This window comes from Cupressus sempervirens, chromosome 7 (assembly GCF_028749045.1).
Source record: "Cupressus sempervirens isolate cs-2001-9-10 chromosome 7, ASM2874904v1, whole genome shotgun sequence".
Lineage (NCBI taxonomy): Eukaryota > Viridiplantae > Streptophyta > Pinopsida > Cupressales > Cupressaceae > Cupressus > Cupressus sempervirens.
In genome coordinates, this window is record NC_143124.1 from 394,156,337 (window position 1) to 394,168,862 (window position 12,526).

Sequence of the window (12,526 nt, forward strand, 5' to 3'; positions counted from 1 at the left end):
TCAATTGTTCCTCCTCCATCTATCAAAATCCCATCTATTTTCCCCCCCTTTTTCATTCCCTAAACATATCCTTCATATTGTAAGACATCCCTAGTCCCTTATCATGGCTCATAAACTAGTTAATGTCCATTGTTATGTTGCCTCAACATCACTAGTCTATACATACTATGTCACTGGCCTTTGTACATATTCTGTGTCTTGTCTAGGGGCACATCACCTATACAGTGCATGAGTTTGAGTTTGAATTAGGGGCATGTCCCTAAGCACATCTTACCCATTGGACTTATCGTATATAAGATTCGAGTTAATACTTCTAAATTCTTATACGATCCTAAAAAAATCCTAAAAATTGACATATGATCTTGAAAAAATCCTAAAATTCACATATGATCCTAGAAAAATTCTAAAAATCATAAAATGTCATGAAAAAATTACTAAAAATCATAAAACATTGTAATGTAATAATGAAAAATCATAAAAGGTCCTAAAAAAATCACTAAAAATCATAAAATGTCCTAAAGAAACTAGTCACTCAAAAAGATCAAATATCTCCCAAAACTATAAATATCACAAAACCCACCAAAAATCTATAACAAACGTTGTAAATATTCACTATGGATTATCACTCCTTTTTCATAAACACTTGCACTTTTGTAGATTGAAATTCAAAGCACTACACTTCCATGACAATCACACTATCTAGGCAATGTGAACCAACAGTCAATCCAACATGTCACTATGAACCTATCAACTAAATCAACAACTAGAAGTATCACATGATCAACCTATCACACACTATGTAAAAACCTTAAAACACTAAAAGAAAGTAATAATGGAGAATAATAACTATTGGCTCACATTGTTTAGTGAGTGATTTATTTTTGCTTTATTTTTTCTTTGATCATGTTCCTATGCCACTTGATGATATAATTTGATCTATGAGAGTGGCTAGGATGGTTCATGTTCATCTTTTATTTTTGTCTATTACAATATACCTTTGAGAGTCTGGGGCATGTATATATGCCTTAGGAAGGAAAACGTCATTTTTTGTTTGCATCGTTCTTGTTTATGCAAAAGGATTGCATTTGTGCTCTAACCCTTTATGCCATGATGTGTTGCATTCTATTTGCCATATCAAAATAAAGCTACATTTGATATATAGTGCAATTTTTGAAAGAAAAAGACTTCACCTCATTCTAATTGGTCCTTATCTCATCTCCTTAGTATTTTATTATTCATCTCTTCATCCAACACCATGATCATGTATTCAATACACTAAATAATCTTCATCATGCATTTTTTCATTCCTACATCATCCTACATTGTCTGTCAACCTTTTGTGGCTTTCCACCTAGTCCAACCTTAGTCTAATATTTGTCTGACCATATTTGACTAAATCTAACTATGTTTGATAATTTAACTTATGATATGACATCTTTCCATCATTTTGGGAATGCATGCATAGTTTTGGGTCATTCTGAGTCCAATCAGGCTGATTTTGGCCCTTGAAGCCTTCTAGGGCATAGTCTACACTTTCAGAGCACAACTGGGCTTCCCAAGTGCACCCAGGCTGCACATGGCACTTCCATAGTGAACTTGGGATTACCAAGTGTGCATTGGGTTCACTTGGGTGCACTTGGGGTAGTAAGATGTCCACAACTTCTCCTAGAGACCCTATGATGCACTCCAAAGACCATAACTTTTGTGTTTCAACTTTGATTTGCAATTTGTCAGTTGCATTGGATTTATATCTTTTTTGTGAATGTAATGAGATGTCATTTTAATTATTTTTTCACTATATTTATTTTTAAGCCTTGAAATTACTCTTGGGCTCCTAATTGACCCTCGTTAGGCTGATTTTAGCCCCTAGAGTCTTCTAGGGTAGATTTTGCACTTTCTAAGCACACTTGGGCTTCCCAAGTGTGCCTAGGGCACACTTGGTACTATCATAGAACACTTGGGCTTACCAAGTGCACATTGGGTGTACTTGGGTGCATTTTGGGCACACTTGGGGTAGTGAGATGTCCATAACTACTCCTAGAGTCCTTATGTTGCACTCCAGAGCCCATAACTTTTACGTTTCAACTTTGATTCACAATCCATCAATTGTGTTGGATTCATATCTTCACTAAAAACAATATGAGCTATCATTTTCATCATTTTCTCACTTTCTTGAGTGGTAACCCATCCAATTACTCTTGGGCTCTTGATTGACCGCATTATGCACTCTAGACCTCATAACTTTCACATTTTAGCTCTAATTTGCGATCTGTTAATTTCTATGGTTCTATCTTCTTGTTATTGATAAATTTAATTATCATATTATTGTCCATGTCAATATATCAAGGGGGCACCCATATATGTCTTCCCTATTGGGGCATGCTTTTATGGCCTTTTTGTTAGTATTCTTTGACACAATGCTCTAAATCACAGTGTATCAAAGAGGGGAAATATGTAGACACTCAAAAATAGTTTGCATCTATAGTTTAATCACTTCTTAATACTAATTCTCCCCATTTTATCATTCTACTAACTTTGATCTTTTGACCAAATTGATCGTATCTCATCATTTGTATTCTCTTTCACATCAATTGCATGTCATTTTGAAACCATTTTAACATCATCAAAAATCATATCAAATCAACTTGAAACCATTTCAAATCAACTCAAAATCATATCAAATGAACTCAAAATTAGCTAAAATTAGTCTTAATAAACCTAGAACATGCTAAACATCCAAAACCTATTATCATTTGTTGAATCCTAGGCATTTTTGTGGCTTTCATTACCTTGGAAGCCTATCAATCTATCAAATATTTTCAATTTGACCTTAGTACTATCACGGCTCTTAGTGCTAGGTCAAACTATCATTCATGTCACCTCATCTTTGACATTGTTGAGTCTCTTAGTGTTGGATCATGGCCTTATCAACAATTTAACAACATTGGCAATGTTTGTCAATGTTATTATGATCAACCTTGTCAATACATCTCAATCTTGTAACATTTTACAATGTCAGTTAAATGTTATGTAACTCTAATTCATGTCATGTGTCCTTTACATGTTATCAATTTTGATCAATCAATAAATTTGACCATGGCTTTGGTCTATCCATCATCATCCTAGTCAATCCACATCATCCTCATATTTTCAACAAAGCATACTGTTGCACTTATCAAATCAAATTGGCCAATCATCTACTAATTTTCTCTATAGGATTAAATAACCCATAATTTAATCCTATGTCATTTCACTAATTATTCTTCTTATCTAACCTTCTCAATTAATTGATATTTTATTAGTTAATTGGTTCATCATCCATAAACCATGGAAATTCTTAATTTCCTAAGTCATATTTTCCTCCATTAATTCCATTTTTACTAATTTCTATTTATGTGGAATAATGGATTTTTAATTCAAATATTCCACAAAATATTGACATCATCATGACACATGGGTGTGACACCTCATGGATTCTTTATTTACACCTAGCTAAGATATGTCATAATCTAATATTCTTATTTTCTTATACACATCCATATTTGGCTTCCTTTGTCATCAATTCTTGGTTTTAAGTGGGCTTGAGGTGTCATATGATGCATCATAGATCCTCTTCCACATTTAGCCATGTTTGACTTCCAAGTGTCATACAATCCTATACTTGGAATCTTGTGTCATATGTGTCACGGATTATCAAAGGATTCTCTTGCCATGTCACATATCCAAGGTGAAAATTCTAATGCTGTCATCCTTTGTGTTGATTATAAAATGGGCCTTCTTTCTCTCATTTCTAGTCTCTAGCTTCTTAGTATTTTGATCCATCTCTCATGCTAAAATCAAATATTCTAGTATTCTTATAGTATCATCACTATCATAGGCTTTTATTTCATAATTGTATGCATTATAGGAAATTTGGAGCTACATCTTATGGAGAAGAAAGGAGGACATGGGAGGTACAAATGAAAGAGGGAGTTTTAACATTGTGTTTCTTTCTTTGTTTATTTGGCTTTCATGGTAGACTAGAGGGTGTCAATATATGATTATTCAGTTTGTGATTTTCTCATATTATTTTAGACATTAGCTCATTTTCTGGTCCTATAATGTGTAGTTCATATTATAGAATATTTCACTCCTATAGGATGGGAGACATATTTGCATTATGTTCATTTACAGTTTTAAAGTTATCTACGACATGAAAATTGGCTCCTAAATGTTACCATTTTTATGTTTAACATTTTAAATAATAAGGTTGCTCTAGTGAAAGAAGGTAAATTTAACTCTATTTCACATCATTGTTTAATTAAGATAATTGTTAAAAAGGATTTGGGAGAACAGTCAAAAAAATCAAGGAACAATTTTTTGTCACAAGGGTTTAAAGAACACATCATAGAGCATATAGGGCAAAGAGTTGGATAGAGAATTTAAACTAAACAAGGGATTAAGATTATTTTTGTAGAACTTGTACCAAGATATTCCTCTAAGAAAAAGTCTATAGTTAGAACTCCTAAAGGGTCTCCTCATCTCTCTACTTTTGAATTAGCCCATAATAAGGATGACAAAAATACCTCTGCAAAAAAGTCTACTCCTATATCAAAAAGGGTTTCTCATAGCAATATAGATAAGTAAGGAAAAACTACCCCTAGTCCTCATCAATAGATAGAGGAATAGTCTCCTATAGCTACAAACACTTCTAGCAAGTGGAAATTTTCAAAGAAAATGATTAAATTAGATTGAGAAGGAGTAGTAGAAAAAATAAAAAAGTGACTATGGACATATCACTAGAAGGATTAACTATTGAACCTAAAACTATTGAGACAAAGAAAGAAGAACCTAGGAATATTCAACAAGAATTATTTGAGGAATCTCTTGAGATAGAAAAAGAATAGGTTCCTGTGAAAAAAGTTATTGAAGAATTTGTAATAATTGGTGATAATTCTATCCCTAAATAGTAGGATTTTGGATTCTAGAGAAGAGATTCATCCTCTAAGGGTCCTAAGACAACTAATAGTTGCGGTGATTCAAAAAATGATGAGATGCCTGAGGAATTATTTACAATGGAAGAAGATGAACCAAAATTATCTCTTGCAGTAATAAAGAAGAAACCTTAGTATTTACTTAGATTTTGTTAACCAAGTGGTAGAGTAGATTTTAAGTAATGGGTTGGATGCATTGGCCTCTATTGTACAAAAGTGTAGTAATACTAAGAGATTCATGGTGTTATGGATCTATCCCATGAAAAGGATAAGTTCCAAAAAATATTCTTCATTCAGCAAAAAAATCTTGTATCATTTCTATGTTAGATTAGTCTGGTTATGTGCCTTTATTATCTATTACTTTTTAGCCATCCAATCAATTCATTTAAAAAAGAGAACAATGGAAAAAAGAAGAAGAAAGAATTGAGTAGGATTGTAGATGATCATTATCAGGAAGCCGTTGACTAGGAAGAATGCACAAAATAATTGTACATGAAACTCAACAAAGTAACATCTCTTATTCCTCAGTCAATGATTCATAGGTCATCATCTCCTGTATATTCCCTATTCCTTAAGAAATAATTATTGAATTATCAAATGGCTTGTATCATGCAAGATAGCTCCCCATCATTTCAAGAACCTCTTCATTTTATCCATGCTTTTCATATTTCTCCTACAACCCTTAAGAATTTTGTGTGTGAGTTCTTTCTCCATAATTTAGAAGTTCCAAATAATAGAATCTAGAATCCTTTATTGACCATTGGGGATATCCAATTGAGAGCTCTCATGTCTTGGATTCAAAATGAATTTAGTCAAGAATCAAAAGCCAAAATATATAGGGAATTGGAGGATAAAATTCCCCTCTAAGACCTAAACTTCAAGGACCCTAGAACCTACTATTACAACTAGTTAAGGACTGCACCTTCAGACAAAGGAAAAAAACAAATTTATGCACTTTAGAATGCAACATTTGATGAGTATGAGCTATTAGCTAATGATGAGTCTCCTAAAGCCATGAAATCCCACTACTAAAATTGGCTCAATTTACCCAAGGAACTAAGAGATAAGGAGCTATATTTTCCTCTTAATCTCAACATGGAAAATAGGCATTCACCATGGTATATTTCCTTGGGAAGAGTAAGATAGAGTTTTTGAATTTCACTTACATCTCAGCCACCTTTTCTTATATCTAGTTTGATATAAAATTCGGAGAACTTAGACAATTATGATATGGTGGGAGAAGTGAATAGGTGGGAAAGGTACAAATAAACAAAAGGATTTTAATGGATTTTTGCCAAGGGAGGTGCTAGAAAAGCATCAGCTTCTAAGTACAACATGATAGCCAAAATCAAGAACTTTATGTTTGCCGTGGGACCAACAAAATGTCAAGTTGGGGGGAAATGATGAGCCCATTTTATGTTTTTTTAGTTTATGGTTATCTGGTTTAAGACTTGGTATTTAATGAGTTTCTTATAAATGATATTTAGACTTTCTATGTTTATATGCTATGCTTATGTGTGTACTTGATACTTTTAAGACTAAAGGAATATGTTGAATATATATATATATATATATATATATATATATATATATATATATATGGTATTATTTCCATTCTACATTAATGGAGTGGCATTATTGTAGCCATGTGATGAGGATATCTTATTATGAATCTTTATCTTTGGTATGTGTTGTGTTTTGTGTGTGTGCTAATCTCTTGTAGAAAAGGATAAGTCAATGAGAAAAGGAGATTCAACACTGAAATAGCATCATCAACGAAAATAAATACTTTTAATATTCATAAGGGTTCCACTACTTCTAGTTAATGGTGGTTGCGGACTAAATCAATCCATTCAATGGTTATTTTGGAGGAAATTCAACAATCATGCATTCCTATATTCTTGTATATTTGAATGCAGTTTACTTCTACACTGAATTTTTTTTGTTTGTATGATAACTAAAAGTTATTGTATTCCCAAATGGGAGGATCCTAGTTCTTAGAAGTTGTATTTTCTAATTATTTATAAATAATCTAGAGTTTGTGATTCAAAATGTTAGATGTTTAGGAAATCCATTTTGCAATCCAACAAATACTCAATACTACTTTGTTATTTTCATCTTGTAATTATGATTTTATGAATGAATAAATGAAATTTTTAGATATTAATCTTTGAGTTTCCAATTCATTCACTCTTCTATGGAGGCCGACACAGAAGGTGAACTTAGTTCATGATTAAGTAGGTATTAGACTTAAGTTTTCTTGAAGTAGTTATAATTTGTTGCTCCTACAACCACCTGGTAATAGAACCATTAGTTGTTTCCTATAACATAGGTTCATAGCTAGGTTTACCATTTGCAACATTATTCTAAGTTCTAAATTAAATGGTTATTTCCATTCCTAGCATAGATTTCCTTCAACATTGTCTTTTCTTTAGTTGTAATAACTTTAAAGATGAATTAGAGCATATAATTTGTTGTAATCATTTTGAGTTTATGCTCCTAGATTGATAAATCAAATGAGTTCAATATGCTATTTCAAGTAAGACATTTGATACTATTTAACCATAGAATCATTGTAAAAGGATATCTAGTCTTTCATTACTAGGGTTATTATATTGACCAAACAAAGAGAAAGTAATATTGGACTCACCTATAGAACATAAAAATATGCAAGAATCTTTTAGGCTATCCACAAAGTGGACATCTTGGGTCTAGCACACCCAGATGCCATAATCGAGGGCCCAATGACAACCCATGGAAAAGGAGACATTAGGAAAGTTAGCTATTTTTTTTCTCTATGATAGCATGCCAAACCATGGAAAACCTAAGACTCCAAGTCTTGTGAGAGGACTACAAAAGCCAACACTAGTTGAGAGATTTAACCATTAGAAGGTGGGGAACCAACCACCAATAACCCAACTTGGGTTTGTAACTGGTCAAAGGAGTGGCATGATACCCGTTCAAATCCTTACACCATGGGTGAGATGAATGAATACCAAGCTTATACAACATATGGGAAGGCCCTGTAGAAACTAGAAGATCAACTATCTCTCCATCTAGACAAGAAAGCCTAAACTACACCTGTAGGTCCTCCCATGAGCGAAGGCTCAAAGTATCTCTAGCAAAGAGATATTTGGGTGTCTTGATTACCTTTCTCAAAAATAAAAACATGCTAGCTACTTTAATATTAGCTACAATAACACCTTGAGCAAAAAATAGAGGAGAGAGAGAAAAGTTTTTATAGTTCATAGATAGCCCATCTCTGAACTCATTTCTTACCTAATGTAGCAAAGGCTTGATGGTTTTCAAGGCTTTCAAATACTTTTGGAAATAAAGGATCCCATGAATTTTCACTAGATTAGTGGTTAGAAGAAGGTTTTGAAACCCAATCCCCTTCTAGGCTAGCTTGTTAACTAGAAATCTTGAAGAAATACAATGTCACAACAAATGTTTTTAGGCCTCATCGATAGTAAAAGCTCGAAAAACCTACTTGGAACAAAGTAAAATTCCCTTCTTGTGTGTGTAAAGTAGTCCAAGACTACTAGAGTCTTTGGGAAAATAACAAAATTCCCAAACCCTATGGAAGCCATGATGCACAACTTTAGAGGCCCAATGGAAGTCCCTTAAGGCACATTCAATCCTAAGGTAAGAATTTTTGTTAGGGACCCAAAATGAGGAGTTGTAGACAAAACTTTGAAAAACATCAAAAATTTTGCTATAATGGAAAGAGGTTTGGTGATCCAATAATTCAAATTCTCAACCTAAGGTAGGACAATATTCTACAGCTCCATAGGAGAAGCTTGAAAGGAAAAATGAATGTGCAAAAAATGAAAGATTTCTCCACACTAAACCCACTTCCACATGTAGTGTTGTAGGCATTTAGGGCTTGACAAGAAAGCTTATATATAGAAAAGGGTCATGTGCCATTAAATAATAGACCCATAAGCAAGGTAGAAAGTATCCAAGAATTGCAATGAATATTGCCTTCACCTTCAACAAGCAAGACATAAATAGAAGGAACTAAAGGAAAACCTTGAAAGATGGATATGTAGAGCCTATTAGATTTAGATTGTCAGCCATTTATGGTAATACAAGAAGAGCCATGTCCAAAAAGCATCTCGGTAAATTGTAGAAAGAATTAGCCAAACCCTAGTGCTTGAAGTGTGACCAAAATGAAAAGCCATTCAATTTAGACTTTGGAAAAGTCAATCTTAAGAAATAAGGCCTTCTATTTGGACTAATAATCCCACTCCATACCTTCCCAAAAAATAATAATATTAGTCAAAATATATCTATAATTGACAAAACTAGTTTGTTTAGGATGAACAATTTGTAGGAGCACATGCTTGATTTTAAGGGAAAGAGCTTTGGCAGTAATCTTGTAGGAGACATTCAATAGAGTGATGGGCTTCCAAATGCATAGGCTTGATTTTCAACCTCCATCTAATGGAGATTGGATTTGATCCAATCTCCCCTAGTAGAATAACCATTTGCAACTTATTTTTGGTGTCATAGATTAGTAAGTGAGATTTGCAATTTTGTATCAAATAGATTCATGGCAAGAGATTCTAAGGTCGTACAAAGGTCTTTAGTGGTTTCTTTATAAGATCTTTATTGTACATGGCCAACCATCTCTAGAAAATGTGAAGAAATCATGTTGTATGATGGATGACTTCATTCCACCATTGAATCCACCCAATAGAGGTGTACGGCCTATGTTGAAGGTTCTAGACTTGGAGAATGTGGGCAATAGTGGGTGGATGGGATAAAAAGGAAGTATTGAGAAAGAACTATGTTTTTTTGGGATGAGGTTGAGTTGTATATGTGGTGATAGAAAAGAGGATGGGGTATGATTTGATAGAGTCACATGTAGCAAAGGGGTGATGAGAAATGCATGCTTGTGTGAAAAGGAAAAAATGATTGAGCCAAAAGAATAGTTTTTTCTAGTCTCTTTAACACCCTCTCACACCCAACTCAAAAGTTGGACGAAGTATGCCAAACCTCACCAAACCGGTGGAAGTTAGTATTGGGATAAAAAATGCCTAACTTGTTCCACATGTAGAACTATGCTTCTCTTTCACTAGCTTACCATCAAAAAGGAAAAATCCCTTCCTTACTAGTTGCCAACTCAAACATACTTAAGTCCCCACAAAAAGCCCAAGTGGTAGGTGAAAAATGTTTCAATAGCCAATACCATAGGTGTGAATGCCGAACAACATCATTGGGGGCTATTAATAATACTAAAGGATTGATTCTTAAAAGTCAAAAAATCCAAAGAATTTTTTGCATGGGGTTAGAGCCATGCAAAATAATTAAAGAAAGTAAATTAGGAGAGAGAAGATTGACTACACCACAATGTCTAGCTGCATGTTAGAAAGAAAACAAGGCACTATCTAGAAATATAAAATATCAGGTTGAGTTGAGAAGAAACCCAACAACTTTGACTTCTTGAAGATATAGAACATAAAGATCACCAAGCCAACACTTGGTATCATGAACAATTTTTTTCTAAGGTTTCTTAGGCCTAGATCATTTTATGATAGAATATTCATTGTAACATAACTTGCATATCTTCCTCACGCCCGAGAGAAGAGAAGCCATTCTACATTAAAGTGGAGGCATCAAACAAGGGGTCTCTAAGAGAGATGACTTGTCATATCTTCTCCCCATTATAACATACTTTGTTGTGGCATTTTGGGCTGAAAGAATGATGAATGGATTGGGTTGAAATCATCGAAGTCTCTTGTGGTGCTCAAACCCCTAAAGGGAGAGTCAAGGGTATGAACGTGCACTTTCCCCTTAGCACTGGGGTTTTAAATAGAAGGAGGCATGACAAAGGAACTAAAGAATCTTTTAGTGCTAGACTTGAGCTAAGATGACCATTATCCTAAAGAAAAGGGCCAGCCTTCTAGTTGCACTAGGTATTTTTCCTTTTTTCACAACAGTTGTCCATTAATCTTTTTTGGTAGCCAGAACCAGTTTGGCTTCTTAGATTGGTGGACAATTGTGTTCCAGTAATGGACAATCCTTAATCTTGTATTTTGTAGATAGAGACCTATAGTAGGTATTCAGGAGGTATATGTAAAGCACATTTTTGTGTGAAGGTGGTACAACCTATTTGAATTTCCATTGATTATATGAGGTCCCTAGAAAGGTGAACCCCAACACAAACCCTACACTAGGGGAGAGCATTAAAATACTTGTCTAGCTTAAGAAAAATGGCCTTGTCAATAGTTTTCCAATAGATTTTAGAAAAGACCAACATGGAATAGGAAGCCTAGGGAATTCCACCCATATGGGAACCTTAAGTTTATGGGTCATTAGAGACATCAAAATGAAGGGAGCAACACTAAAAGAGAGAGACGACCTAAAATACTGGGAGCCCCTAACTAACACATTTAAGCTTGATTAGGGTTGCCAATATAAAAAGGAAAAAAAAGCCTTTACTAAGCCTTTGAATGCCTTTAAGGTGGACACCCTGAGGTGTTCATACCTTGGAAACCCATTCTCATAGCATGCTTCCAAAAGGAGTATGACCCAAAAGAATACCTAATTAGGGTTTATTATTCTAGCCATTTATGCATGCATTATCAAATTATTTAACATTCAAAAAAAATATTAGGAGAGGAGTTACTTCATGAAGCACCTTGGGAATGAACTTGAGGGGGTGATTTTTTGGTAGAACCATTCTGTCCAACAACAACAACTCCAACAGTAGAACCAACTAATGGACTAGAGAAGACTAATACTATTATAACCAAAAATAAGTCTTACAATAAATATGGTATGACAGGTGATGAACAAACAAGAATTTAGGCAAAAGTTGTACAAACCCTAACTAAGCACTTTTCTTGACCACAAATTGTTTACATTAAAATTTATATTGTTGCTAATTACTATTTATAATTAGTATACAATGATAAGGTTTTATATTAAATCAGAAACAATATCTTTAAATCTAAATTTATGATATGGACATATTAATCAATAGATAATAAAGAGTATTTATATGTGGAAATCAAACTAAATGTTATAATAATGATATTAATTGGTATACAAGTGTAAGATATTAATTTGATAATTTTAGATTAAAGATTTTGAAAGTAAAATAGTAATTTAATAAAATTTATAAAATTATAACATTATAAATTTTTAATATAATTGAAACTATGTTAATTTTAAAAATAAATATATTCAAAATATTAATCAATAATCTTTTAAAATTTAAAAGTACTAAGAATTAATGTTTAAATCAATGTTATCAAAACAAATTCAATTTTTCAATGAAGATCAATTTCAAGTTGATAATTATATATGAATATTTTGAAAATTTTGACAAATTAACTATCTCTTAATAAAGAAGAAAAATTGTACGAAAATAGAAATATACACTTTGTAGTAATATTATTGGATTTCTATATTAGTTTAATTGTAGACATTCTAATTCTTTTACAAAAATTCCAAATATCAAACATAGTTATATATATAAAAGAATTTTAGAAATTAAATGTAATTGAAGGCTAAACATTTTCAAATATAATAAGAAGAATTAG